The sequence below is a fragment of the Microcaecilia unicolor genome, chromosome 6 (genome assembly GCF_901765095.1).
Source record: "Microcaecilia unicolor chromosome 6, aMicUni1.1, whole genome shotgun sequence".
Taxonomy (NCBI): Eukaryota; Metazoa; Chordata; class Amphibia; order Gymnophiona; family Siphonopidae; genus Microcaecilia; species Microcaecilia unicolor.
Genome location: NC_044036.1, coordinates 11,903,671 through 11,930,609, shown reverse-complemented (window position 1 = coordinate 11,930,609; position 26,939 = coordinate 11,903,671). Strand labels below are relative to the sequence as shown.

The following is a 26,939-nucleotide window of genomic DNA, read 5'->3' as shown; positions in this document are numbered from 1 at the left end:
GCTGCTACCACAGCTAGGCACTTTGTGAACACCCTGGGCGCAGAGGCGAGCCCAAAGGGTAGCACACAGTACTGGAAGTGGCGTGTGCCCACCTGAAATCGCAGATACTGTCTGTGAGCTGGCAGTATCGGGATGTGTGTGTAGGCATCCTTCAAGTCCAGAGAGCATAGCCAATCGTTTTGCTGAATCATGGGGAGAAGGGTGCCCAGGGAAAGCATCCTGAACTTTTCTTTTTCGAGATATTTGTTCAGGGCCCTTAGGTCTAGGATGGGACGCATCCCCCCTGTTTTCTTTTCCACAAGGAAGTACCTGGAATAGAATCCCAGCCCTTCTTGCCCGGATGGCACGGGCTCGACCGCATTGGCGCTGAGAAGGGCGGAGAGTTCCTCTGCAAGTACCTTCTTGTGTTGGAAGCTGTAAGACTGAGCTCCCGGTGGACAATTTGGAGGTTTTGATGTCAAATTGAGGGTGTATCCCTGCCGGACTATTTGCAGAACCCACTGATCGGAGGTTATGAGAGGCCACCTTTGGTGAAAAGCTTTCAACCTCCCTCCGACTGGCAGGTCGCCCGGCACGGACACTTGGATGTCGGCTATGCTCTGCTGGAGCCAGTCAAAAGCTCGCCCCTTGCTTTTGCTGGGGAGCCGCGGGGCCTTGCTGAGTCGCACGCTGCTGACGAGAGCGAGCGCGCTGGGGCTTAGCCTAGGCCGCAGGCTGTCGGGAAGGAGGATTGTACCTACGCTTGCCAGAAGAGTAGGGAACAGTCTTCCTTCCCCCGAAAAATCGTCTACCTGTAGAGGTAGAGGCTGAAGGCTGCCGGCGGGCGAATTTGTCGAATGCGGTGTCCCGCTGGTGGAGAGACTCTACCACCTGTTCAACTTTTTCGCCAAAAATATTGTCCGCACGGCAAGGCGAGTCCGCAATCCGCTGCTGGAGTCTATTCTCCAGGTCGGCGGCACGCAGCCATGAGAGCCTGCGCATCACCACACCCTGAGCAGCGGCCCTGGACGCAACATCAAAAGTGTCATAAACTCCTCTGGCCAGGAATTTTCTGCACGCCTTCAGCTGCCTGACCACCTCCTGAAAAGGCTTGGCTTGCTCAGGGGGAAGAGCATCAACCAAGCCCGCCAACTGCCGCACATTGTTCCGCATGTGTATGCTCGTGTAGAGCTGGTAAGACTGGATCTTGGACACGAGCATAGAGGAATGGTAGGCCTTCCTCCCAAAGGAGTCTAAGGTTCTAGCGTCCTTGCCCGGGGGCGCCGAAGCATGTTCCCTAGAACTCTTAGCCTTCTTTAGGGCCAAATCCACAACTCCAGAGTCATGAGGCAACTGAGTGCGCATCAGCTCTGGGTCCCCATAGATCCGGTACTGGGACTCGATCTTCTTGGGAATGTGGGGATTAGTTAAGGGTTTTGTCCAGTTCGCAAGCAATGTCTTTTTTAGGACATGGTGCAAGGGAACAGTGGACGCTTCCTTAGGTGGAGAAGGATAGTCCAGGAGCTCAAACATTTCAGCCCTGGGCTCGTCCTCCACAACCACCGGGAAGGGGATGGCCGTAGACATCTCCCGGACAAAGGAAGCGAAAGACAGGCTCTCAGGAGGAGAAAGCTGCCTTTCAGGAGAGGGAGTGGGATCAGACGGAAGACCCTCAGACTCCTCGTCAGAGAAATATCTGGGGTCTTCCTCTTCCTCCCACGAGGCCTCACCCTCGGTGTCAGACACAAGTTCCCGAACCTGTGTCTGCAACCTCGCCCTGCTCGACTCAGTGGAACCACGTCCACGACGGGGGCATCGAGAGGTAGACTCCCTCGCCCGCATCGGCGAAGCTCCCTCCGCCGACGTAGTCGGGGAGCCCTCCTGGGAGGTGGCCGCGGTCGGCACCGCACGCGGTACCGACGTCGGGGACCTCAACCTGGGCGATGGGCCAGCCGGCGCCACGCTCGACGGTACCGGAGGCGCAAGCACCGCCGGTACCGGAGGGGTAGGGCGCAACAGCTCTCCCAGAATCTCTGGGAGAACGGCCCGGAGGCTCTCGTTCAGAGTGGCTGCAGAAAAAGGCTGAGAGGTCGATGCAGGCGTCGACGTCAGAACCTGTTCCGGGCGAGGAGGCTGTTCCGGGCTGTCCAGAGTGGAGCGCATCGACACCTCTTGAACAGAGGGTGAGCGGTCCTCTCGGTGCCGATGCCTGCTGGGTGCCGAATCCCTCGGCGACCCAGAGCTCTCGGTGCCGACACGGGGAGGAGACCGGTGTCGATGCTTCTTCGATTTCTTCCGAAGCATGTCACCGGAGCTCCCCGGCACCGACGAGGAGGACGTCGAATCCATCCGTCGCTTCCTCGGGGCCGAGACCGAAGAGGGTCGATCTCGGGGGGGCTGTACCGCAGGAGCCCTCAGGGTAGGAGGAGACCCACCCGAGGGCTCACCGCCACCAGCAGGGGAATGGACAGCCCTCACCTGCACTCCACTCGATGCACCACCGTCCGACGACATCAGGAGACGAGGTCCCGGTACCACCGACGTCGATGCAGCTATCCGATGTCTCGGCGCCGATGCAGAGGCCCGATGCCTCGATGCACTCGATGCAAGGGCGGCCGAGGAAGATGGTCTGGACGCTGACGACGTCGATGCACTCGAAGATCCCGGTGCCGATGCCGACGAAGAGCCCGAGAACAACACGTTCCACTGGGCTAGTCTCGCTACCTGAGTCCGCCTTTGAAGCAGGGAACACAGACTGCAGTTCTGAGGGCGGTGCTCAGCCCCCAGACACTGAAGACACGACGAGTGTCGATCAGTGAGCGAGATAACCCGGGCGCACTGGGTGCACTTCTTGAAGCCGCTGGAAGGCTTCGATGTCATGGGCGGAAAAATCACGCCGGCGAAATCAAAAGCCAAAATGGCGAAAATTGAAGCACCAAAATTTAGAGGGAGAAAAATCTCGACCGAGGCCGAAAGAGGCCTACCCCGACGACGAAAGAAAACTTATCGGGGCAAAAAGCTGGAAGTACGGGGAGGATTGACACGAAACCCGGGGAGGGTTTCCGGAGCACTTCCTGCACTAGAACAAAGCTTTTCCGAAGAAAAAACACGCTCAAAAAAACTTTGGACGCGCGAGGTCGACTTTCCGGGGCTCGACACGGCGAAAAAAACGACCGTACCGAGTGCGGACAAAAGAAGACTGGCCGGCTCGAGCCGGTTTCGGGCGGGAAGACTGCCGCGCGGGCGCGCGAGGACTAGCAAAGGACTTTGCTAGTGAAGTTTCCGATTGGAGGGGCTGCCGTGGACGTCACCCATCAGTGAGAACAAGCAGCCTGCTTGTCCTCGGAGAAAGCGAATGCTACATACCTGTAGAAGGTATTCTCCGAGGACAGCAGGCTGATTGTTCTCACTGATGGGTGACGTCCACGGCAGCCCCTCCAATCGGAAACTTCACTAGCAAAGTCCTTTGCTAGCCCTCGCGCGCCCGCGCGCACCGCGCATGCGCGGCCGTCTTCCCGCCCGAAACCGGCTCGAGCCGGCCAGTCCAGTATGTAGCAAGACAATACACTTCAAGGGAAGACACAACTCCAAAGGGGAGGCGGGCGGGTTTGTGAGAACAATCAGCCTGCTGTCCTCGGAGAATACCTTCTACAGGTATGTAGCATTCGCTTTCTCCGAGGACAAGCAGGCTGCTTGTTCTCACTGATGGGGTATCCCTAGCCCCCAGGCTCACTCAAAACAACAACATTGGTCAATTGGGCCTCGCAACGGCGAGGACATAACTGAGATTGACCTAAAAAATTTACCAACTAACTGAGAGTGTAGCCTGGAACAGAACAAACAGGGCCCTCGGGGGGTGGAGTTGGATCCTAAAGCCCAAACAGGTTCTGAAGAACTGACTGCCCGAACCGACTGTCACGTCGGGTATCCTGCTGCAGGCAGTAATGAGATGTGAATGTGTGGACAGATGACCACGTCGCAGCTTTGCAAATTTCCTCCATGGTGGCTGACTTCAAGTGGGCTACCGACGCTGCCATGGCTCTAACATTATGAGCCGTGACATGACCCTCAAGAGCCAGCCCAGCCTGGGCGTAAGTGAAGGAAATGCAATCTGCTAGCCAATTGGATATGGTGCGTTTCCCTACAGCCACTCCCCTCTTGTTGGGATCAAAAGAAACAAACAATTGGGCGGACTGTCTGTGGGGCTGTGTCCGCTCCAGATAGAAGGCCAATGCTCTCGTGCAGTCCAATGTGTGCAGCTGACGTTCAGCAGGGCAGGAATGAGGACGGGGAAAGAATGTTGGCAAGACAATTGACTGGTTCAGATGGAACTCCGACACAACCTTTGGCAGAAACTTAGGGTGAGTGCGGAGGACTACTCTGTTGTGATGAAATTTGGTGTAAGGGGCCTGGGCTACCAGGGCCTGAAGCTCACTGACTCTACGAGCCGAGGTAACTGCCACCAAGAAAATGACCTTCCAGGTCAAGTACTTCGGATGGCAGGAATTCAGTGGCTCGAAAGGAGGTTTCATCAGCTGGGTGAGAACGACATTGAGATCCCATGACACTGTAGGAGGCTTGACAGGGGGCTTTGACAAAAGCAAACCTCTCATGAAGCGAACAACTAAAGGCTGTCCTGAGATCGGCTTACCTTCCACTTGGTAATGGTATGCACTGATTGCACTAAGGTGAACCCTTACGGAGTTGGTCTTCAGACCAGACTCAGACAAGTGCAGAAGGTATTCAAGCAGGGTCTGTGTAGGACAAGAGCGAGGATCTAGGGCCTTGCTGTCACACCAGACGGCAAACCTCCTCCAATGAAAGAAGTAACTTCTCTTAGTGGAGTCTTTCCTGGAAGCAAGCAAGATGCGGGAGACACCCTCTGGCAGACCCAAAGAGGCAAAGTCTACGCCCTCAATATCCAGGCCGTGAGAGCCAGGGACTGGAGGTTGGGATGCAGAAGAGCCCCTTCGTCCTGCGTGATGAGGGTCGGAAAACACTCCAATCTCCACGGTTCTTCGGAGGATAACTCCAGAAGAAGAGGGAACCAGATCTGACGCGGCCAAAAGGGAGCAATCAGAATCATGGTGCCTCGGTCTTGCTTGAGTTTCAACAAAGTCTTCCCCACCAGAGGAATGGGAGGATAAGCATACAGCAGACCTTCCCCCCAATCCAGGAGGAAGGCATCCGACGCCAGTCTGCCGTGGGCCTGAAGCCTGGAACAGAACTGAGGGACCTTGTGGTTCACTTGAGATGCGAAGAGATCCACCAGGGGGGTGCCCCACGCCTGGAAGATCTGTCGCACCACACGGGAATTGAGCGACCACTCGTGAGGTTGCATAATCCTGCTCAACCTGTCGGCCAGACTGTTGTTTACGCCTGCCAGATATGTGGCTTGGAGCACCATGCCTTGACGGCGAGCCCAGAGCCACATGCTGACGGCTTCCTGACACAGGGGGCGAGATCCGGTGCCCCCCTGCTTGTTGACATAGTACATGGCAACCTGATTGTCTGTCTGAATTTGGATAATTTGGTGGGACAGCCGATCTCTGAAAGCCTTCAGAGCGTTCCAGATCGCTCGCAACTCCAGAAGATTGATCTGTAGATCGCTTTCTTGGAGGGACCACCTTCCTTGGGTGTGAAGCCCATCGACATGAGCTCCCCATCCCAGGAGAGACGCATCCGTGGTCAGCACTTTTTGAGGCTGAGGAATTTGGAAGGGACGTCCCAGAGTCAAATTGGAGCAAATCGTCCACCAATACAGGGATTCGAGAAAACTCGTGGACAGGTGGATCACGTCCTCTAGACCCCCGGCGGCCTGATACCACTGGGAGGCTAGGGTCCATTGAGCAGATCTCATGTGAAGGCGGGCCATGGGAGTCACATGAACTGTGGAAGCCATGTGGCCCAGCAATCTCAACATCTGCCGAGCTGTGATCTGCTGGGACGCTCGCACCCGCGAGACGAGGGACAACAAGTTGTTGGCCCTCGCCTCTGGGAGATAGGCGCGAGCCGTCCGAGAATCCAGCAGGGCTCCGATGAATTCGAGTTTCTGCACTGGGAGAAGATGGGACTTTGGGTAATTTATCACAAACCCCAGTAGCTCCAGGAGGCGAATAGTCATCTGCATGGACTGCAGGGCTCCTGCCTCGGATGTGTTCTTCACCAGCCAATCGTCGAGATATGGGAACACGTGCACCCCCAGCCTGCGAAGCGCCGCTGCTACCACAGCTAGGCACTTTGTGAACACCCTGGGCGCAGAGGCGAGCCCAAAGGGTAGCACACAGTACTGGAAGTGGCGTGCGCCCAGCTGAAATCGCAGATACTGTCTGTGAGCTGGCAGTATCGGGATGTGTGTGTAGGCATCCTTCAAGTCCAGAGAGCATAGCCAATCGTTTTGCTGAATCATGGGGAGAAGGGTGCCCAGGGAAAGCATCCTGAACTTTTCTTTTACGAGATATTTGTTCAGGGCCCTTAGGTCTAGGATGGGACGCATCCCCCCTGTTTTCTTTTCCACAAGGAAGTACCTGGAATAGAACCCCAGCCCTTCTTGCCCGGATGGCACGGGCTCGACCGCATTGGCGCTGAGAAGGGCGGAGAGTTCCTCTGCAAGTACCTGCTTGTGCTGGAAGCTGTAGGACTGAGCTCCCGGTGGACAATTTGGAGGTTGTGAGGCCAAATTGAGGGTGTATCCTTGCCGGACTATTTGGAGAACCCACTGATCGGAGGTTATGAGAGGCCACCTTTGGTGAAAAGCTTTCAACCTCCCTCCGACAGGCAGGTCGCCCGGCACTGACACTTGGATGTCGGCTATGCTCTGCTGGAGCCAGTCAAAAGCTCGCCCCTTGCTTTTGCTGGGGAGCCGCGGGGCCTTGCTGATTCGCACGCTGCTGACGAGAGCGAGCGCGCTGGGGCTTAGCCTGGGCCGCAGGCTGTCGGGAAGGAGGATTGTACCTACGCTTGCCAGAAGTATAGGGAACAGTCTTCCTTCCCCCGAAAAAATCGTCTACCTGTAGAGGTAGAAGCTGAAGGCTGCCGGCGGGCGAACTTGTCGAATGCGGTGTCCCGCTGGTGGAGAGACTCTACCACCTGCTCGACTTTTTCGCCAAAAATGTTATCCGCACGGCAAGGCGAGTCCGCAATCCGCTGCTGGATTCTATTCTCCAGGTCGGCGGCACGCAGCCATGAGAGCCTGCGCATCACCACACCTTGAGCAGCGGCCCTGGACGCAACATCAAAAGTGTCATAAACTCCTCTGGCCAGGAATTTTCTGCACGCCTTCAGCTGCCTGACCACCTCCTGAAAAGGCTTGGCTTGCTCAGGGGGAAGAGCATCAACCAAGCCCGCCAACTGCCGCACATTATTCCGCATGTGTATGCTCCTGTAGAGCTGGTAAGACTGGATCTTGGACACGAGCATAGAGGAATGGTAGGCCTTCCTCCCAAAGGAGTCTAAGGTTCTAGCGTCCTTGCCCGGGGGCGCCGAAGCATGTTCCCTAGAACTCTTAGCCTTCTTTAGGGCCAAATCCACAACTCCAGAGTCATGAGGCAACTGAGTGCGCATCAGCTCTGGGTCCCCATGGATCCGGTACTGGGACTCGATCTTCTTGGGAATGTGGGGATTAGTTAATGGCTTGGTCCAGTTCGCAAGCAATGTCTTCTTCAGGACATGGTGCAAGGGAACAGTGGACGCTTCCTTAGGTGGAGAAGGATAGTCCAGGAGCTCAAACATTTCAGCCCTGGGCTCGTCCTCCACAACCACCGGGAAGGGGATGGCCGTAGACATCTCCCGGACAAAGGAGGCAAAAGACAGACTCTCGGGAGGAGAAAGCTGTCTCTCAGGAGAGGGAGTGGGATCAGACGGAAGACCCTCAGACTCCTCGTCAGAGAAATATCTGGGATCTTCCTCTTCCTCCCACGAGGCCTCACCCTCGGTGTCAGACACAAGTTCACGGACCTGTGTCTGCAACCTCGCCCTGCTCGACTCCGTGGAACCCCGTCCACGATGGGGGCGTCGAGAGGTAGACTCCCTCGCCCGCATCGGCGAAGCTCCCTCCGCCGACGTAGTCGGGGAGCCTTCCTGGGAGGTGGCCGCGGTCGGTACCGCACGCGGTACCGACGTCGGGGACCTCAACCTGGGCGATGGGCCAGCCGGCGCCACGCTCGACGGTACCGGTGGCGCAAGCACCGCCGGTACCGGAGGGGTAGGGCGCAACAGCTCTCCCAGAATCTCTGGGAGAACGGCCCGGAGGCTCTCGTTTAGAGCGGCTGCAGAGAAAGGCTGAGAGGTCGATGCAGGCGTCGACGTCAGTACCTGTTCCGGGCGTGGAGGCTGTTCCGGGCTGTCCAGAGCGGAGCGCATCGACACCTCCTGAACAGAGGGTGAGCGGTCCTCTCGGTGCCGATGCCTGCTGGGTGCCGAATCCCTCGGCGACCCAGAGCTCTCGGTGCCGACACGGGGAGGAGACCGGTGTCGATGCTTCTTCGATTTCTTCCGAAGCATGTCACCGGAGCTCCCCGGCACCGACGAGGAGGACGTCGAATCCATCCGTCGCTTCCTCGGGGCCGAGACTGAAGAAGGTCGATCTCGGGGGGGCTGTACCGCAGGAGCCCTCAGGGTAGGCGGAGACCCACCCGAGGGCTCACCGCCACCAGCAGGGGAATGGACAGCCCTCACCTGCACTCCACCCGATGCACCACCGTCCGACGACATCAGCAGACGAGGTCCTGGTACCACCGACGTCGATGCAGTTATCCGATGTCTCGGCGCCGATGCAGAGGCCCGATGCCTCGATGCACTCGATGCAGGGGCGGCCGAGGAAGGAGGTCTGGACGCTGACGACGTCGATGCACTCGAAGATCCCGGTGCCGATGCCGACGAAGAGCCCGAGAACAACACGTTCCACTGGGCTAGTCTCGCTACCTGAGTCCGCCTTTGAAGCAGGGAACACAGACTGCAGTTCTGAGGGCGGTGCTCGGCCCCCAGACACTGAAGACACGACGAGTGTCGATCAGTGAGCGAGATAACCCGGGCGCACTGGGTGCACTTCTTGAAGCCGCTGGAAGGCTTCGATGTCATGGGCGGAAAAATCACGCCGGCGAAATCAAAAGCCGAAATGGCGAAATTTGAAGCACCAAATTTAGAGGGAGAAAAAATCTCGACCGAGGCCGAAAAGAGGCCTACCCCGACGACGAAAGAAAACTTACCGGGGCAAAAAAGCTGGAAGTACGGGGAGGATTTACACGAAACCCGGCGGGGGGTTTCCGGAGCACTTCCCGACTAGGACAAGCTTTCCCGAAGGAAAAAAACACGTTCAAAACAAATTGGACGCGCGAGGTCGACTTTCCGGGGCTCGACACGGCGAAAACACGACCGCACCGAGTGCGGACAAAAGAAGACTGGCCGGCTCGAGCCGGTTTCGGGCGGGAAGACGGCCGCGCATGCGCGGTGCGCGCGGGCGCGCGAGGGCTAGCAAAGGACTTTGCTAGTGAAGTTTCCGATTGGAGGGGCTGCCGTGGACGTCACCCATCAGTGAGAACAAGCAGCCTGCTTGTCCTCGGAGAAGCATATTTATGAATTTGTGTGTATATGTAGTAGGTTATAAAACATTTTATTCCTTTTTACATTTTTTTTTACATTCTGCTCTCTAAAAAATACAATTCAAGATGCATTTAGGCATTTATTTCACCCATATATACCACATCTATACTTTCAACATGAAAGAACAGTTGTAGAAATATTCAAAATGTGGGAAGCGGGACTGGTGGTTGGGAGGCAGGGATAGTGCTGGGCAGACTTATACGGTCTGTGCCAGAGCCGGTGGTGGGAGGAGGGGCTGGTGGTTGGGAGGCGGGGTTAGTGCTGGGCAGACTTATAGGGTCTGTGCCAGAGCCGGTGGTTGGGAGGCGGGGCTGGTGGTTGGGAGGCGGGGGATAGTGCTGGGCAGACTTACACGGTCTGTGCCCTGAAGAGCACAGGTACAAATCAAAGTAGGGTATACACAAAAATTAGCACATATGAGTTATCTTGTTGGGCAGACTGGATGGACCGTGCAGTTCTTTTTCTGCCGTCATCTACTATGTATGTTACTATGTAATTACAAAACACACAAAAAAACCCTGTGTGCATACAGTTTTTAATATCCCCTGTCTCAATACTCGGTGGAAACTGCTTTCTCAGCAATAACAACCATCAGTCATATAGAATAAGTGTCTACCAATTTTGCACAAAGAGTTGGTGCAGTGTTTGCTCATTCTTGATGGAAAAGCTCAAACTCTCTCTGGTTGTCTGGGATTGTCAGTGGACTGCAGTCTTCAAATCTTTCCACACATTTTCTGTTGGACATTAAACTTCCTTCTTGCTGAGCTGCTCCATTGTTGCTTTTGTTTTCTGCTTAAGATCATTGCCACATGAAAAGTTAAATCTCCTCAGGCCCAGCTGCTCCTCCAGTTTGTGTTTTCCTCAATCAGTCTTTACATGCCTCCCCTACCCAGCTGCTGGAAAACATCCCCACAAGACAATACTGGAACCACCAGCCTATATACTGTAGGGTTAGCAAGGAGATGTACCATGTTTGTCACAGTGCTTTATTTTTACTATTTTTTTTTGTTAGCACTGTTCTTTGAAATTCCTGCTTTATTTCTCCCAGTCTTCTCTCCTCCTTGCACCAGGAGGTACTTACTTCAAAGATTATTCACCTTTGCCTTTTATGCTGCCTTATTCTCTGTATATCCTATTGGGATTTCTAATCCAGCTAATGGCACTGAGAAAGCAAACCATCTGTTCATTTGCCCTATGGTATTATGTCTGAACGCCATTTGCTCAAATACGGTATGGTTCATTTCTCAAGGGACTGGGAGCATGGATGACATATTGTACCTTCATGAGTTATTCCCTCATTAGGACAGATAATTTGGAAATTAAGTGCTTTTATCTAATAGTAATGTCATATGTGCCTACTTTGTGTTATATAGAACATGTCTAAAAATTGTTTTATAATTATTTTCTGGTCTGGCAGGGAAATTGAAACCATATGACAATTCTATGAGTCAGCTGAGCACATCAGACCTGATGCAACTGATTCTGCTATAGAATTAGTTATGACTGAATAAGTGTGATTATAAAGCATAATATTATATATATAAAATTCACATAAATAAAAAAAATAGAACATTTTATCAAAATGCCATATGGCAGCCATTTTCTCTAAGGAAAAGCAGGATAGAACGTCCTCCCAAATGGGTGACATCATCCAACAAAGTCACTGTAAAGCAGTACTTCCTACACAGCACTATTGTCATATGGAACTGCCCCTGTTTTTGTTTTATAGTAGAATTGGTAAGACATTCTCCTGTCAGTGGTTTCAACTCATTAAAAAAAAAAAAAAGATTACTTTTTGGGTATGGGTCATCTGTTCTCCCCCCCCCCCCCCCCCCCCCCCCCCATTGCCTAGTTAGGGTTTTCAATTGATTTTTAAGTTTCTTTTACTATTTTGTGACTGCCAGTTTTAAATGTATCTGTGGTGCTCTCCTGTCCATGTACCATAGTGTGTGCCGGTTGTGCCATTTTTTTCAAAATGTAGTCATTTGATTTTATCTTGGTCATCTTTTACAATCATATGTCCCAGAAAAATATCCCAATGGCTTAAAAAATGCAATTGGTCGTTCATCTGAGACTAACACACATTCATTGCCATCAGACCATAATGGTCTTTGAGCTACACCAGATGCTGGAGGTGCACTGGCAATGAGGAGATTTCTATCTTCCGCAGCATCCATTAAAGATATGAACCATTAGGGGGAAAATAAATTAAGCAATATCCATCTAAAGAAGGCAAAAGATTCTGCTGCTTAAGGAACAGCATTGAAAATTACCAATGTTGTGCACTGAGAAGAAATGAAGAAACATGGACATCGGTCCATGTGAAATTGCAGTGCTGGGAGCACCCAGATATTGGCAGCTATCATAGCGGACCTCAGGTGAGCCAGGAAGATTTGGCCTCACCTACTGCACCCCCTTTGGTTTTGGCATCTGCAGGCTTCAAAAAGAAGTTTAACAGGAGGATCAGGCAGCAGTTAGCCAGGCTCAGGGCTCAACCCAGTGACACTGACATCAAGGCAGATGGATGTCATGCCTCCACTTGAGTCCCATGCAACGCCCAGAGGACTTACATCAGTGCCAATTAGACTGAGACAATATGAGTAAATTATATGGATTGAAATTTTAGCCATTAAGTGAAGAGAATTTATGTGAATAATTTCAGAGCACATGTACTTGTACGTGCAGAGGTAAGGAATGGGGTAGAAGTGGCAGGAAGTACTCAATAAGGTATGCTCAGACATCTTTCCACTAGTTGGGCTACTCGATTTTCCTTCTCTTAGGCTTACCTTGAAAAGCACTGTCAAGATCAGTGCACTAGCACTAATGAGCAAGAGAAGGGGCTCAAAGAGTGAGACCTGGCATCCCTGCACTCAGAAGGTCAGAGTGAGAGCAGTAATCTTGAACACTGCTTACAGGAGAGGACAGGCTCTGCATGCTCCCTGGCGATTGACGTAGGCCACTGCTGTTGTACTGTCGGAAACGACAGGCACAGGTTTGCCTTCCAGCATCACCTGAAGGCCAAAAGCACACAAGAAATCACCTGCAGTTCCAGCCAGTTGATGGGTCACTGCACTTCCTGCTCGGTCCAGTGGCCCTGCACATAGTAGTGGAGGAAATGAGCCCCCCACCCCACCAAGCTGGCATTCATAATTGTCACCACCACCACCCACTGTGGGGGGAGGCCAACGGCATTCCGCGCCACAGGTTGGGTGAGTGAAGCCATCAGGCCATGCTTGCCTTTGCATGGGACAAGCACCAGAGCTGCTGCTGATAATCCTGCAACACCAGCAACCGACGACTCAACAGAGACTGCTGCAAGGGGTGCATGCATGGCTTCGCCCATGGAACAACCACCAATGTGGCCACCATAGAGCACAGAACCTGGGCATAATCCAAAGCTCTGAGCATTATCCCAGACCCCAATAGGCCGCAAATCTAACTCTGCAGCTTGTCCCGCCTGAGCTCCGATAGAAAGACCTGTCCCTGAGCAGTGTCGAATAGAACTCCCAGATACTCCAGAGACTGGGTCGGAACCAGAGAATTTTTAGGAAAGTTGATCACCCAACCTAGAGATTGCAAAACCTCGATCACCTCGACTCTCCAACTCTGCTCGAATCTATCAAGATAAAAATGCACCCAAATCCCTTCTTTGCGCAAGAACAGCGCCACCACTACCATCACCTTGGAGAAGGTAAGGGGAGCTGGCGTGAGGCTGAAATGGAAGGGTCTGAAATTACAAAATGACGTCCCAAAATGGCAAAGTGATGATAACGATGGTGTGGAGGCCAAATAGGGATATGCAAATAGGCTTCCTTGAGGTCCAAGGCGGTAACGAATTCTCCCAGCTGAACCGCCACAATAACAAACCACATACAAAAATGCTGGACCCTTAAGAACAGATCCACCTTCCTGAGGTCCAACACGGGACAATGCAAGCCCCTTTCTTGGGCACCACAAAATAAATGTAGTGCCCTGTTTGAAGATCTTTGGGGGTGGGACCAGAAATACCACCCCCATTTGCAGCAAAGACAGAGAGTATCCTTGATCGCTAAATGTTTAGACGCAGTGGCACTTGGGGATTCCAAGAAAAAATCTCAGACAGGAGTAAAAAAAATTCAAGCTTGTAACCGTCTTTGATAATATCCAAGACCCACTGATCAGTGGTGACTTTGCCCACTCGTCGTAGAACAAGGTCAATGGAACCCCTATACTGGTATTGACAGATTGGGCCGGCACCCCATTATTGGGCAGGGCACCCTGCAGTGCTCAGATGAGAGTTATTTCCAGAGGCTCACTTGCCAGTCCAAAAGGAGGTATGTTGTTGATACCTGGGCTGCTGAAAGGTCCCAGAAGACCACCCAGAATGTATCTCCTCACATCCTGCAATCGAGGACCTGTGATCCCCAAGTGGAAGGCTGACTTAGGCTTCTCCTATGGCAGGCGCTGCAACCCCCAAATCCTTAACCAATGTCTCTAAATCCTTGCTGAACAGCAACTTCCCCCGGAAGGGTAACCTAGTCAGGCGTTGTTTGGACACCATATCCGCCTAGTGATGAAACCATAACAACCTGCGGGATGTGACAGCCAGTGCAATAGCCTACACCTTCACCATATCATAAAGGGAGTTAGCCAGGTATGCCAACCCTGACACCATCTTCTGCAGTGTGGCAACGAAGGAGGGCCCGGCCTCCTGATCGTCCTCCACTGTTTGCTGCATCCAGCTGAGGCAAGCTCGAACGAGGCCTGCATGGCGAGAACAGACACCTCAAAGAAATGCTTCAGAACCACCTCCAATCTTTATCCTGGATGTCCTTCAGAGCTGCCCCCTCCCCCAGGAAGGTGGTCTTCTTTGTGACAGCCACCACCAACTCATCCACCTTAGGAAGAGCAAACTTCTCCAGATGATCCATTCCCTCCGGGTACGGGCGAGACATTGCTTTCACCACCTTCAAGCCCAAATCTGGCATGATCCATTGCGCTGAAATAAGCTCTTGAATCGCCTCATGGATCTGGAACACCTTGGAAGGCTTCCACATGCTCACCATCTTCAGGTGACTGCCTGAGCCTTGGGATCTGCAATATTGAGAGCCGTCAGCACAAACATAACCAAGGACAGCAGCTCCTCCCAATGGAAAATACAGTCATCGGGCTCTTCTGGAAGAAGCACCCCCTCCTCCACATCACCTTCCTCAAATAGCTGAAGCGACTCCCCCAACAGGGCAGGCTCAGAAAGGGGAGGGGAAGCAGGTCCCAATGACTCCACCTCTGATGCAACTTCCATCTGCCTCCTCTTACAATCCGGAACCTCTGCTACGCCCTGCGTCACCTGCCATAACTCCCCCAGGGGGCCAGCTGAGCGGGAGTAGTTGCCATTGCAGGTAAATTACTCTTCAAGAGGTACGCCTGATGCAAAAGCAATACAAACTCACAGAAGAACATCTCCCTCGAGCCCGAAGCCCCAGAAAGACCCCCCCCCCCCCCGGGTTCCAACTAGCGCTGTAGATGGCCCACCCCCCCCCCCCCCCCCCCCCAGGCCAACTGAACTGACCTCATGGAGGGCCAGGGCACTCAAGGGTGCAGCCTCCGCTGCTACCATGGCGGCCTGCTGAGGAGTCATGTCAGAAGACATAGAAAGCACGACGTGTGTGCCCAACACCTCATGGTGAGAAAGCGCTCCCTCGACAGGAAGTGACACACCATCTCCTAGGAGGCCATCCGTGCACCCTGCCAGACAAATCCCAACTGTGGTTCTCCTTTTCCCACAGCAGGAAAACCTTTTACCACCTCCGCTGCCATCACAGGTCCTACTGACAGGACGCTGCCCAACCGCTAAAAAAACCTTGAAGAGACCGTACCCCGCATCACGAACCACTGACATGGGTCTCTAAACCAAGGATCAACCCCTTGACAAAAGAACAAGGTCACTTACCCTGCCATGCAGTGCCCACATGCCCAGCTCACCCCCGAGGTACCATAATGCACCTCAGCCTGTTTGTGAGCTGTCTTTAAGTTTGTTTGGTTTTTTTTTTTTGGGGGGGGGGGGGGGGGGGTTGGGGTTTTTTTGGGTTTGTTTTTTTTAAGTGAGGAAGGCTCCAGAGTTAACAGGCTAGTTCAAGCAAGGGGATTCCAGGGGGAAAGGGAGATGCGAGGTGAGACAGGGACCAGGACACACCCAGCATGCCCACAAAGTGGCACCGCTCAACCTACCACCCCCGAGCTCCGTCTAAGTCCTAAGGCCCAGGAACACCCCGAACTGGTGCGAAGCCGTCACTGTCTGCTAGAGAGAGATATACTGGCTGACAAAGGGGCTGGCCATCCTATCTTACTGCATTAAGTACAGTAATCTATCTCCACCTGCTGGTTGCTGGACACAGCCCACCAGTTTCTGGATTCCTCTACTGCAGAGAATAAGGAAAGGAGGTTGCTATAGATTTATATAAAAATACCCACTTAATGGTTACATCCCAGATGAAAAAAAATATATATATAAGAACAATATAAATAATACAACATACAGTTCAGAAGAAATTTATAAAATAACTGACATAAATTTTCAAATTTGCTCACAATTCTGGTTTCATTTGACCTCCTTGTAGTGGTTTGTCTGACCTTTTCTCCTGAATCTCTTATCTGTGCTCAACCCTCTGTGGTCTCTCTGCTCCTGTCAAGTGTCTTTAATTTGAAAGGGGCCTTCACTGGCCCTAATCTCAGTCTTCCTCATTCTCTCAATGTGTCTAACAATTGTGAGCCTGGGAAAGACCCTGGCTAACTACCTTTTCTCTTTCTCTCTACCCTCTGTGTGGTTCCTCCATTCCATATTGAAGTCCCCAATTCCTGATAGAGACTTTGCTCCTCAGAGTACAAATCACACATGATTTCTCTGGCATAAAACTATTAGGATGCACCCAAGATTTGGGTCCTCCCTCCTCTCACGTTGGGTCCTCCACTTGGACTATCAAGTTCCCTGCTCCACTTTTCTTCTTCTGCTCTCTGGGATGTGGAACACTTACAAGCTTCACTCACTTCTTTCACTCAGGAAGCCTCCTTTACGATCTCACTCCTTGCTTACTCTAGTGTTCTCTACCTTAGGGTGTTAAACTGAGATATTGGTTTAAACCTTTTTTTTTTTAATTCTACACTCCTGTCTTAGGGAACATACCTTACCTTCTTGCCCTTCTTCTCCTCAGGACCACATAGAAGGGAGGCAGTGGGGCAAGATTTCTCAAGCATGGTGCTGGCCATAGAAAAGACACTTTTTTCCAGTGATGCTGCAGCCAGTCTGAAAGACACGATCAGTCAGATCCACTTCTTTCCTACCCTTCCAACCCCTCCCTCCCCTAGGTCAACTACCTGCCTCAGAGTCACATGTTGGCAAGCAACAGTGATCGAGAGAGACTGCTCTGCTGGCCACTGGTCCTTCTTCCTGCTGCATTCTGCCTCCTGTGAAGTAAGTTCCTGTTTCCTCATAGGCGGGACACGGCAGAAAGAAGGACCAATGGCCAACAGAGCAGTCTCTCTCAATCGCTGCTCCTGCCAGCCAGTCAGCCAGCCAATGACTTTACTTTTGACTGATGGTGCGGTGGAAGGGAGAGAGGGTGCAGCAGCGGCTGGACCCTTAAGATTGTTTGCCCTGGGCACAGCCTTGTCTCTCAGTGGCCCTGTTGCTCATTCCTTCTTGGCCTCTGAAATAAAGGGCCAAGTTCCTCCACGAGCTCCTGGACGGGAAGCCCACTCCACCTCTTCCATCTTTGGACTTCCTTTGCTTACTTTTATACTTCCCTCCATTTTTCAGTCAAACTAACCCACCTCCTCATTATCTTTAAGTGGCATTACTCAGAAGCAGAGACTCAGAATGTTCCTCCTGTCACTACTGCAAGGAAGACACATTTTGGCATCCCGCTACATGTATATATTTTTTTAAAATGTGGTTGCCAGTTTATGTCTACTGCTTATAATTGTGCTTTTGTGTGAGGTGTGAGTTATAAGCCTGTATTTGTTTTTATTTTAATCTATATCTAATCTATTTTGTGTGATTTAAGATGTTTTGATTTAAATAATAATTTATTAGTTTTTCTAACCATTCTGTAACATCGCTCACAAAGATATTGTAAAGAATCAGTCCAAGAGGCACTCAGCTCCCCTCATAGTGAATTCCATTTACCATTGCCATCTATCACTTAGTTTCTAATCTATTTCGCTATCTTGGGTCACCCACCCAGGCTGCTCAGTTTATTTATAAGCCTCCTTTATGGGACAGTATCAAAGATTTTGCTGAAAGCCAAGTAAATTGCATTCAGCAAACATCCTTCATCTAATTTTCTAATCACCCAATTGAGAAAAAAAAGGGTTACATTCAAACCTTGAATTGGTCCCATATCTGGGTTTTATGAACTGAATTTGAACTGAAAATATTTTGCCTACCCACAAAATGAAGAAATTTGAGAACAGGAATCCAATTTCATTAAATAAAAGACTACCATTTAAAGTTACTATATTAAAACAGGAATCAAACACCTGCTGTTCTGACATATTGGCATTTTTCATGTATTTTCGTGTACATCAGCAAATAATCCATCAAGGTGGTCAAAATTCAAATGTAACAGTTCTAAGTCACAGCTAACACTGTGCATATACTAAATTATAAGCAATGTTTTGCTAATTGTTATCAAAGTAAAAAAAGAAATCATGAGGAAGCATTTCCTGTCTAGGTCCAATATCATGCCTCTACAGAATAACATTATGCAAATGCTGAACTTGAGCCAACTAACAGAATAGCAGTTAGTGCTCTCTGCTATGCTATAGTAGCACTCGCAATAGAGGAGAACTAGAGAATTGGTGGAGTCCAAAAGAAGTGATTTTTGACAGCTGTAGCACACCATACCTATGGATGTCACTTTCTAAGTGGACATCACTGTTTACCTCATGTGGTAATGTAGTGGTTAACTAAAAAAAGGTTTGGGAATTGACTATGGAAGGAGTTGTAAAATTATTAAATCCTGCACTGAGCAAATTCCATGACAGAGGCATTCCAGAAAGAAATACAAAAAAAACAAGATATGGAAATATTCCACAGTTTTGTGACTGTCTTTTCTTCATGTTCAATTGTGAAGCGCTGTGTACGACTGGTAGCGATATAGAAATGATTTGTAGTAGTAGTATTGTGAATTGGTTCATAAAAATAAAAAGTAAATTTACTTCTTCTCAGTTCTCAAATACTGGCAGCAAATTATAGCTCCAAAATTATTCTGTGTTAATGCTTGCAAAAGTAATCTACGTCAAAACATTAACTTCGAAGTGTATTCAGTTATAGATACAATGTAAAATTACTGATACATGTAGAATAACTTCACTACCAGTTCATTAGCATGATTAATTAGGATTAGTACTAATGAAATAGAGAACCCTAGGTAACTTCAGCATGCATTTCGAGCATGCTTCTTTGTCACTACTTCTTAGCTGATGCTAAATTTAGTACACTTGAGGGCTCTTTTACTAAAACACAGTAAGAATTTAACATGCGGTAACTGCTAGTGCACAACCATGTTAAGGAGCTTTGCAGTATTTTTGCAGTTACCGCATGGTAAACCGTATGTTAAGTGCTTTTTGACTTAGGAAATACATGCATTTTGTGATAAGCAAGAAGCAAATAATGTGCTCTAATTGGCACTTTTGCAGATAGTGTGGGACGTCTTACTGCCTGCTAAACAGGAGGTAGAGAATGACACAGGGACAAAGTTTGTACCTGTCCCGTCCCCGTGGGTGCTGTCTCCATCCCCGCCCCAGCAGGTTCTGTCCCCGTCCCGTCAGATCTGTCCTCATCTGCAGAAGCTGTGAGCACTTATGATTTTATATTTAAATCTTGTTATTAAAGTATGAAAAGGAACAATATGCTGTGCAACTGTTGTGTATAAATTACAAATAGAAAACGATAATAACAATGAGCAGCTATAATAACCCTCCTTCCCACCACCACCCTCTACCCTTCTAACCCCAACAATAGGTGATTTCTACTACCCCAAGGAATCCTAATTCACACTGTTAAAATGTCCAGGGGTATAAAGCACTGTTATGGTTTTTTAATCTGTGGATAAATAAGAAGTCATCAACAATCTCAGGATTCAGTCTAGCTCTCCTGTCTTTCACAGTCCTTCCTGGAATAGAAGTTGTCTTCTTAGAAGACATGCTGGTAGTAAGATGTACAGGATCCCCCATGCAAATTTTGCTAATTGTGGCCAGTATGTTTGCTTGTGTTTCCAAAAAAAAAATCAAAATATCTTTGTAGGCATCACTCTAACATAAATAACAGTCCAGTTCATTAACAGGCTTCAAATTTTAAAATGACATGGGGACAAAGTTTGTCCCCGTTTCTGTGGGCTCTGTCCCCATCCCCACCCCATCCTCGTGGGATCTGTCCCCTCGAGCTCTGTCCCCATCCCCACGGATTCTGTGGTTCCCTGTCCCCACTTCTGAGCTAACTCCAAGCACGGTACTATACAGTATCTACAAAAGGCAAATGTTGAGAACACCCCAAATGTTTGCCATGTTACACATGCAGTTACTGCACAGTAAAGACCACATTAAGCCACAATATTCGTTGTACTGCTTGAAAAGCCCTTAAGACAAGTCCTTAAAATTGACTGCACAATTCAGTGGATACAATACGTGGAAAATATATCTAATACTCGCAGTTTTGTTTAGTCTTTTAAAGATGAAATATTTCAAAAATATTGATCTCTCCATGATTAATGCTCAGTTTACTCTGCAAATTCCTGAAACAGAGTTTTTATCAGAAGAGTGTAAAACGCAGAAAGAAGAAAAAGTATGACCATCTACAAACTCCAAGTACTTCTATGTCTGACTTCATGGAAGTTTAAGCTTATATTTCTGGCACAGAAACCTGCCTCCAATAACAGGTTGAATATTGTATTATCCTGTTCCTAGTACAGTCTCTAAATATTATTTTCTGAAAATGTAATCACATCATTAAATGACCTAGCATAAGCCAAAAAATATCAAACAAAAATACTACATAAAACACTGCATGCAATTATTTGTACTGTGTACAACATGGACTACCCGGCAGAACATTTAGAATATGAAGCATAACACATTTTCCTTACATGCCTATCACATGTTACCTTTTCGATCTTCTCAGCATGCCAGTCTCAAGCAAAGAGAAATTGGACAGCATTGTCCAGAATGAGTCAGACATGATGTTTAAGAGCTTCCATGACTGGCACAATACGATACCATTCAAGCTACACTGACTAAAGAAAAAAAAGGAACAAATAATAGCAGTGAAGCAACCAATACAAATTCCCTGTAAACCATAGCAGGCTGCTCCATGATTGTCAAGAAAGGAGGAGGAGATACAGCTACTACTGCTGCTCCCTGTCTGTTTTCACTGCTTCTGCTTTCTATTGATTCTGCCGGAGCCTCCCATTTACTTTCCCATCCCAACCCAAGAAGGTAGAGTAAATTTAGATGCTGATTTAAAAGAAGCACTACTTTACAAAAAAAAAGGTGAATATTTTGCTTTAAGAAAATGCTGCACATCAGCACAGCTGTTTAAATCAGAATCAGCAGGGCAGTGAATAAAAAATAACAAGCTGTGCATAATGTAGACTAATATGATTGCTGTCAATGCCATCATCTTTTCAAATTCTGCTTTACTTTTCCGAACTATGGCCTAATATAATAAGAAAATGTTAAGAATCCGAGTAAATATATATGATGAATTATTTTTTTAATATGTGAACTAAAACATTTGTGTACTATGCTATATAATAAAAACCAGACAGTATGCCAACAAGCGACATGTAAAAAAAAAATCAGCTAATCCTAAACTCTCCAAGCCTTAACAGCAACCAAAAAACAATATCTCTCAAAGCACTGCACAGGCTGCCAATTCAACCAAGCAGCTGTTCAGTAAACAGCCTACTGCAACCCCCACATCAGAAACAGCCTGCCCAGTCAAAAATGAACTGCAATGATTTTGCTGCATACTTTGCAAACAAAATTAAAAGACTCCGCCAGGATTTACAGGCAATCCCACCCAGCCTCCAATCAGTTAACCAGGAATGCACAAACTCACTCCCTCCTGACACAGACACATGAGACACTTTTAACCCAATTACAGAGGAGAGCCTTGACAAAATCCTAAGAGACCTTCGATCAACTACCTGCTCCCTTGACCCCTGCCCATCACAGGCAGTGCAGCAGGCAAGTATAGGCTTCATAGAAGGTGCCACTAAAACTGTGAACTCCTCTCTTTCTGATGGGCAACTACTAAACTACTAAGGTTGCTAAAGAAAAACAACCTTGACCATGACAAACTTGAAAGCTACCGGCCAGTATCCAATACCTGGGCAAAATGGTAGAGACTATTATTAAGAACAAAATAACAGAGCATATTCAAAAGCATGGATTAATGAGACAAAGTCAACATGGATTTAGTGAAGGGAAATCTTGCCTCACTAATCTACAACATTTCATTGAACAAACATGTGGATAAAGGTGAGCCGGTTGATATTGTGTATCTGGATTTTCAGAAGGCATTTGACGAAGTACCTCATGAAAGACTCCAGAGGAAATTGGAGAGTCATGGGATAGGAGGTAGTGTTCTATTGTGGATTAAAAACTGGTTAAAAGATAGAAAACAGAGAGTAGGGTTAAATGGTCAGTATTCTCAATGGAGAAGGGTAGTTAGTGGGGTTCCCCAGGGCTCTGTGCTGGGACCGCTGCTTTTTAACTTATTTATAAATAATCTAGAGATGGGAATAACTAGTGAGGTCATTAAATTTGCTGATGACACAAAGTTATTCAAAGTCGTTAAATCGCAGGAGGATTGTGAAAAATTACAAGAGGACCTTACGTTACTGGGAGACTGGGAGTCTAAATGGCAGATGACGTTTAATGTGAGCAAGTGCAAAGTGATGCATGTGGGAAAGAGGAACCCGAATTATAACTACGTCATGCAAGGTTCCACGTTAGGAGTCACGGACCAAGAAAGGGATCTAGGTGTCGTCGTTGATGATACGTTGAAACCTTCTGCTCAGTGTGCTGCTGCGGCAAAGAAAGCAAATAGAATGTTAGGTATTATTAGGAAAGGAATGGAAAACAAAAATGAGGCTGTTATAGTGCCTTTATATTGCTCCATGGTGCGGCCGCACTTTGAATAATTCTGGTCGCCACATCTCAAAATATATATAGTGGAATTAGAAAAGGTGCAGAGAAGGGCGACGAAAACGATAAAGGGGATGGGACGACTTTCCTATGAGGAAAGGCTAAAGCGGCTAGGGTTCTTCAGCTTGGAGAAAAGGCGGCTGAGGGGAGATATGATAGAGGTCTATAAAACAATGAGTAGAGTTGAACGGGTAGATGTGAAGCGTCTGTTTACGCTTTCCAAAAATACTAGGATTAGGGGGCATGCGATGAAGCTACAATGTAGTAAATTTAAAATGAATCGGAGAAACTTTTTCTTCACTCAACGTGTAATTAAACTCTGGAATTCGTTGCCAGAGAATGTGGTAAAGGCGGTTAGCTTAGCAGAGTTAAAAAAGGTTTGGATGGCTTTCTAAAGGAAAAGTCCATAGACCGTTATTAAATGGACTTGGGGAAAATCCACTATTTCTGGGATAAGCAGTATAAAATGTTTTGTACTTTTTTGGGATCTTGCCAGGCATTTGTGACCTGGATTGGCCATTGTTGGAAACAGGATGCAGGGCTTGATGGACCTTTGGTCTTTCCCAGTATGGCAATACTTATGTACTTATGGACCCCATTTCTAGGGAAACTTATAGAACAAACAGTCTGTGATTGACTAGAAGAGAGAAACTGGCTACATTCATGTAAATCTGGATTCAGACCTGGTTATGAAACAGTAGCGATTCTTGTATCCCTACTAGATGGTCTTCACAGAAACTGAGAAAGAAGATTTGCCTCAACGTTAGTACTGCTAGATTTCTCAGTAGCCTTTGACACTGTGGATCATGATACAATGCTAGCATGATTGGCAGAAACAGGTATCAATGGAACAGTACTTGAGTGGTTCAGATCCTATCTATCAGACAGGCTACAATCTATAATGTTTGGCAGCACCTCATTGCCACCTTGGGCACTGATCTGTGGGGTACCACAAGGATCGATTAGGTCAATGGACACTCAGTTCTACAACTACACAGATGATGAGCAACTACTCATCCCACTGAACCTGACTTACCTATAGCTCTGAATAAACTGATTACCTGTCTAATATAAATTCAAGAATGGGCTGAGCACAACAAACTTTGCCTGGTATTTAGGTAGAGTGGAACAGGTGGATGTGAAGCGCCGTTTTCTTAGTCACCGCAGTGATTAAAGAATCCACGGTAGGCCAAAGAAAGGCCTCCCGTTCACTTTCAGGCAAAGGATAGAGGCGGGACATAGCCCTAGCCACTTTGAGGCTCGCTTCCGGGACATCCCATTGAGCCGAAATTAAGGTGTGCATGGCATCATGCACGTGGAAGGTTCTAGGCGGGCGCTTCGTCCCCAGCATAATGGCGGAGCCAACAGGGGCTGAGGGAGAGACGTCCTCTGGAGAGGAAATCTTCAAAATGCTCATGGCCTGCACTAACAGGTTGGGCAAATCCTCTGAGCGAAAGATCCGCGCTGCAGAGGGGTCATCCGCTCCATCCGAGTGGGAATCGGTCTCCTCCAAAGAATCCCCAAAGGACCGTTGGGAGAACTCAGATACGCTGCCCTCATCTACCTCAGAGGAGACAGAGTCCTCTAAGGCCTGGGAATCCACCTGAGGGCGTTTACTTCCGGGGGCCTCAACCCCTTTATCGGACAAGGGAGCAGGGGCAGCGTTTTGCATAAGGAAGGCCTGATGCAGCAGCAAAATAAACTCGGGGGAGAAACCCCCCAGACTGTGCACTTCAGCAGCCTGGGCCACAGCCCTAGACGCACCCTCAACCGGCGCTCGCAAGAGCGAGGGAGAAACATGCTGCGCATCCAAGATGGCGTCCGGCGCGACACTCCGCGAAGGAGCCGCGCGGGAAGAACGGCGCTTAACTTTAGCCGCTTTTTTGCCGTCGCCCAAATCAAGGGCGGCCATGGCATTAACGTCTCCCAGCTCAAGGGCGGCCCAAGAAGAAGCCGTCCGAGCAGAGTGGCCAGCCAAGATGGCGGAGGCGAGCAGCGGGGGATGGGCGTTTATGGCGGGAAAAACCGCCGTACCGGAGGAAGAACCGGGACACTGACCGGCCTCCAAACTGACACCAAACAAGGGCGAATCAGACTTTAAGACCCCCGCATCCCCGCTGGAAGCGCACAAGCGGTCCGGGGAGCGATTCTTCGCACCCTCGCCCTCCAACGCCATAGGCCACGTGGAGATCGATCAGGGAACCCCCTGCCCGCTATAAAAAGGTAAAAATTACCTGCTTCTCGCTCCGAGCTGTAACGAACTGGTGTCCCAGTGAGTAGCTGCAATAAACGTTTAAATAACGTTGAAATAAACGCCCTTAAGGACGTCCAAAATTTTTTTTTTTTTCAACGGAGCCAGCGGGAGGGGGGAGAAAAGGAGGGACCTGGCGCCACCAGGTTTGCACTTGCTCAAGAAGAGCCCTCAACCCCAGGTACTCAACAAAACCTACAAATTAGGCTTGGAGACCTAGCCAGAGCTGCTGCTGTGTGTGACCACCACCTGCTGAGATAGAGAACATACTGAGGAGTTTCCGGCAGCACATGACCACATATAGGGAGGCAAAAGGATTGCTCTCTATCTCCACATGCTGGTAGATGGACACAACCCACCAGTCTATGGATTGATCAGCATGATGATATGGAAACAGCACAACCCTTCCCTAGACATGGTCCACTCACCCAAAGATTAAGATAATAAGCTTCGCAAAGGTCAGTGTATGTGTTTTGTTTCTGTCATGTGCATTCCCAATGAATATACGTAACATTTAATTTTTATTCCTTTACAAGATAAAGCCAAGTTCAAGAGAGTCAACCCATGCAAGTCTACCTCATACACATACATTGTGGGTATCTTGGAAAAAGAAAAAGCAGATAGGAGGGGGGAGCGCTGAAAGTAACTTGCAGCTTTAAGGATGGGAGCAAGGAAAGGGGCAATTTCCCAACTCTATCAAGTCCTTCTGACAGCCAAACAACCCAAGATGATTTATGAAAAGGAGAAACATTTTGGAAAATAAGCTGGAAACAGTGGGAAAAGCTACATTCCAGACTGCTCAGGGTATCTATAGCAAGCAATTTCATAGAATATGGCTATAACATTTTATGTCAATGGAAGTATAAACCACAGAAACTGCAATGCATGTTTGGGGAAGAGGCAGGGGCGGAGCAATGTTGGAGGGGATGTGGATAGGTGGGAACTTGTCAGGTTCTCAGGTTCAGAGCCCGCGGGGCCGGGCTCTGGAGCAAACGTGAGCCCTTAGGCTGCTGCCGAGGAGCGACAGCAGCATGACTCTAATTGTTTCACTTTACTACAGCTGTGTGTGTGGACTGAGTTAGCTCTACCTCTCTTTGGGTGTACTGGCTTCAAGTGCTTCACGGTGCTGCATTGGTGTGGGTTGGGCCTCTCTGGGTTTCAGTGTGCTGTCTGCCTGGGTCTAGGGAGTGTGACATCATCAGGGAGGGCATTGATAAGGAAGTGGTGTTCTTCCCTTCAAGCACGAAGAGGGAAAAGCAGGGGAACCACAAGGGAAAAGCAGGAAAGCTAAACACACAGTCACAAGTGCACACTGCACTAACACTAACCTGGACCTTTAGCAAAAGCAAGCAGGGAAACCAGACACAAAGTCAGAAGTGCACACTGCACCACCCTACCTAAAGCAAACGTTGCAAAGGCCCTGAAGGGAAGAACACCACTTCCTTTATCAATGCCCTCCCTGATGATGTCACACTCCCTAGACCCAGGCAGACAGCACACTGAAACCCAGCGAGGCCCAACCCACACCAATGCAGCACCATGAAGCACTTGAAGCCAGTACACCCAAAGAGAGGTAGAGCTAACTCAGTCCACACACACAGCTGTAGTAAAGTGAAACAATTAGAGTCACGCTGCTGTCGCTCCTCGTCATCAGCCCAAGGGCTCACGTTTGCTCCAGAGCCCGGCCCCGCGGGCTCTGAACCTGAGAACCTGACAGAGCTTTTGTGCATATATGGTGAAATGCCTGAAAGCCCAGATATACTGAGAATGAGTGCTCCAGTTAAAGATAGCATGAGTGAAAATGAGACAAGTGTTTGCTACTTTAAAAAAACAAACATAAAAAACAGACTGGCTAGGTAGTCCAGGAGAACTGGATTGAGGAACACTGTTCTACACAATCTCTCTTCCTTCTTCCATGACATAA

General features: G+C 49.2%; 1 protein-coding gene across 1 annotated transcript in view; it reads right to left on the bottom strand.

The window, feature by feature from the left end:
* The window catches only part of MAST2 (microtubule associated serine/threonine kinase 2), a 624,140-nt gene that overhangs the window by 416,219 nt on the left and 180,982 nt on the right, over positions 1-26,939 (bottom strand). The gene's annotated exons all lie outside the window — the stretch shown is intronic.